At 39.6% G+C, this 4,144-nt stretch overlaps 1 pseudogene; it reads right to left on the bottom strand.

Annotated features, from left to right (window-relative positions):
- Window positions 1–1,928: 1,928 nt before the first annotated feature.
- On the bottom strand, window positions 1,929–3,777 carry LOC144221705 (non-histone chromosomal protein HMG-17-like; annotated as a pseudogene).
- Between the last annotated feature and the right edge of the window lie 367 nt (window positions 3,778–4,144).

Below are 4,144 nucleotides of genomic sequence, written 5' to 3'. Positions count from 1 at the left end.
GGAAGTATTAGACCTGAATATGGAGGGGTTCAGGACAATGTGGGGATTTAAAGTATTTCACTCCATCACCTCTGATATCCCTAACCCAGGTCTTAGCATCCCACTGCTTACCAACAAGGATCCTGATCTTAACATTGCAGACCTGCCATGGTTGAAAATTAAATCTTTTTTGAGCTTTTTTATTTTTGTAATTAAGTTCTAGGCCNATAAAGGGTTAATATCCAGAATCTATAAGGAACTCACCAAACTCCACACCTGAAAAACAAACAACCCAGTGAAGAAATGGGCAGAAGATATGAACAGACACTTCTCCAAAGAGGACATCCAGATGGTCAACAGACACATGGAACGATGCTCAGCATCCCTCCTCATCAGGGAAATACAAATCAAAACCATTTTTTCTGTCTTCTGATTGCAGGAGCTGACAATATCGTTAATGCGTTGCTAAGAAGACCCATTTATTTCCACACTTACTTTTCAAGTGGTGAATGATCTCAATGAGTCTTTTATTTCCTTTCTTTCTTACATCTATTGCTCATATCAATATCAATACCATTGGATAGTCCTTATAATTACTTTTTTCTCAGTATTTCTCAAATATTTTTAATATATTTCTTTCTATCAGTATCTGTATTAGTTATCTACTACAACAAATTATCTCTCCACCTCTCCACATTCAGCTGCTTAAAACCACAATAAACATTTAACATCTTCCACAGTTTCTTTGGGTCTTGAACTCAAGAAGGGCATGGCTGGGTAATCTCTGGTTTAGGATTGTCATGAGGTTCAGTTGCATGTCAGCCAGGTCTGTACTCATGTAAAGGTTTAACTGGAGCTGTAAATTCACTTCTGGCATGGCTGGCAAATTAATGCTAGCTGTTGGGGTTAGGCTGAAGGGTTTCTCTATAGAACAACTTGGGTATCCTAAGACATGGCAGCTGGCTTTCCTCAGGAAGGGTAAGCTTGAGATACAGGGTAGAAACTTCAATGCATTATTAACCTGGCCTCAGAAGTCACACACCAACACTACAGCAATGTTTTATTAGGCATATGGGTCACCTTGAGTCAAGGTGAGAGAGAATTGCATGACGGCATGGATATCAGAAGGTGAGGATCATTGGAGACCATCTTAGAGGCTGCTTATCGCGACACCTTTTTTAAGTTTATGAAGGGTGGATGTTTTAACAGTCACACTACTTCTATAAATCGGGGATCATTGGTGTTCTCTTTATCATTCTTGATGACATCTTCAAGGCTACTTGGTCAGCAGTGATCTAGCACCAAAATTTTCATTTTGAGTTTGGGTGGATGATAAATACATAATGTCTGCCTATCATCTCTCTCTTGCTCTCACCCTTCCTCCAGAATTTGGCTATTTTCACCAACTCTTGTACTCTTGTCAAAGCTACCACAGTATCATAACATGGCCCCTAGTGCCCTCCTGATATGAACTCCATCTACCTCTCCACACTTCTCTGTGAACATGTTTCTCCTGGTTTACTCCTCCCTACCATAAATTTCACCTTAATAGACAAGCCATATCTGACCATCTCATATAGTTCCTGTAAGAGGAAATATATTTTCTCCTCTGTATTTTCTTTACTAGCACTCATCCCATCTGACATTGTATTAGAGATGTATTTATTTATGTGCTAGATGTTTATATTCCACACTAGACTCAAGCTGGCGTTTGCTTTATTTAATTCTTATCTTCAGTGCCCCAAACTGTGCCTGGTGTACAGTGGGCACCCAAAACATATTTGTGGAATATGAATGAATGGATTACTGACAACTTCTTAGTACTAGCAGATACTGCATTGATGACCTTTGTTAGACGTATCTGCGGGTTTTGATTGAACTAACACAAGAAGCCATAGTACTCTATTCTGCTCAGAATTGTCTTCTCTGAGTTAAATTTGGCTTGAAATTTAAGACAAAAGGCAACATTCTCTTTTGTAAGTGGCCTGATTTCCTTTTGCATTAACATCCATGTTGAGCACATATTGTGCTGTGAACTTTGCTCTTGCAGAGTCTATTGTTTGGCTTGCACCAACATAGAATCCCTTGGAATAAAAACAAAAGAGATTCAAAGGGATATCATATCACCCCATTTTCCATGGTTTCTTTTCAACTCTTGGCATCTAGATTCTCACGTATTCCCCTGACCAATCTGATGTGGGGACTTTCAGGCACCTTGTTCTCTTCATTATCTCTCTGCCTCCCAGCCTTGTTGTTTTTCCTTGGTTTAAAGCCTGGTTGTTAGAAGAAATGAAGAGGAGCAAGGTTACCAAAATTAACTGATTCATTGTTAACTTCTTCGGTAGAATTACTCAGTGTGTGATACATGAGAATCTTAGCCTTTCTGCTGCCTTGCAATGTTTAAGTCATCCAAGTTCAAATGATAGTTAATTATTTAGGCATAAATCTCTGTAATGGCAAATCTACAGAGAAGTTTTATCAACTCCTGCTTCAGCATTTACCCAAAGTCTTATTTTTGTGTCTCACACAATAGCTAGGATTTTCTGTAGATTAGTGGCTAGGGGAGAAAACATTATTTTATGGCCAGCTTCAGAAATTTCTTTTTTTTTTCCTAACCAAACTGTACCCAACTTTATTAAAGATACTTTTCATAAGTAATCATGGAATTTCAGGCAGGACATAGGCAGATGATCATTAACAGTGTACAACTTTCAAGCTCCCTTCTGATTATGNCCCAACTTTATTAAAGATACTTTTCATAAGTAATCATGGAATTTCAGGCAGGACATAGGCAGATGATCATTAACATAGGCAGGACATAGCAGATGACTACCATAATCAGAAAGCCATTATAAAACCCAATGAAGTCTTCATGTGATGCTCTGAATAGGGTAAGTTTAGAGTGAGGGTTGATATTTTGCATTTAGCATGTTGTTTAACAACTTTTCAGAAGCCACCCTGGACTTTCAGGAATGAAATGAAAATGGCAGAATTATCAATCTGAAGATCCACAAGCTTAAAAAAGAAACTCTTTTGAGGGATGCCATCTTCATGGTGACACTGTAAAGTCCAGATTGCTTGACATACCGGAAGCCATGTTGGGGGGTCAGGTCCCAAGAGCTCTCTGGGTTTAAGGGAGTTTAGTCTACACTGAAGGCAGAGAGGGAGAAGAGAACATGAAATCTGAATTTTAGTTTGTCCTCATCACAAGGCATTTGTGTCAACGTGGCTAATGTTGACATTCAACATCAATGAATCTCTCCGGAGAACCAGGAAGAAGTATCTCAAAACTAGAAGGGAAAGGTGTTTCCCCCACCTACCCCATCAATCTAGCTTTGGGGTTATTCTGTTAGTGACCTGTTCCCTTCCCCCAAAACAACAATGAAGTGTTCTGTGTGCCGACAAGATAGTTTAAAAGAAAAGTAAAACACAATTTACATTATCAGGTTATAAAACTTGATTAAAAATAGTGTTTCAAACTGTGCACTCACCAGAAGTACACAGTTATCAAAAACGCACACTTCACCCTCATCTCCTGCACCCTCAGCTGTCTGTGTCTGGTCTGTTTTGGCTTCTCTGTTTCCAGCAGGGCTATTCCTATCCTTGCCAGCATCAGCTTTCCCCTTTTTTCCTTTAGGCGTCTTCTCTCCCTTCTTTGCAGAGGCCTTTTCAGGCTTGGGCTCTGGCTTTGGGGGAGCAGTTTTAGCAGATAACCTTCCAGATCTTCTCTATGGCTCATCCTTCACCTTGGCTTTATCTCCTTTAGCATCGATGCCCTTCAACCTTTCTCTTGGGCATAGTGCTGGTGGCAGTGGTGGTGGTGGGGGGGTGGGGTCTTAGGCTCCACACACAAGAATACTGCAGCGCTGGCTTAGGTCAGTCCAGGGGGTCCTTCTCGCCTCTTCTTCACACTGCTTCCACTTCAGAAGTTTTAAAATTTTACAAAATTTGGCCAAGTGTGGGTCAACGCTTCAGTGTTTTCTTTCCTTTTTTTCTATTTTTGTGTATTTGATTAACCATGCTGTATTACTAGAATATAAATTCCACAAACATAACCCATATAACATTTTTATTGCTTTGCTTTTCAGTGAGGAAATAATCCACCACTTCAAAAAGTATGCTCTTGATTTTAGAACTTTTCACAAAGTGTCTCACTTTCTCTAAT

The sequence above is a fragment of the Crocuta crocuta genome, unplaced genomic scaffold (assembly GCF_008692635.1).
Source record: "Crocuta crocuta isolate KB4526 unplaced genomic scaffold, BGI_CrCroc_1.0 scaffold21, whole genome shotgun sequence".
Classification (NCBI taxonomy): domain Eukaryota; kingdom Metazoa; phylum Chordata; class Mammalia; order Carnivora; family Hyaenidae; genus Crocuta; species Crocuta crocuta.
This window is presented reverse-complemented; position numbering and strand designations above follow the sequence as displayed.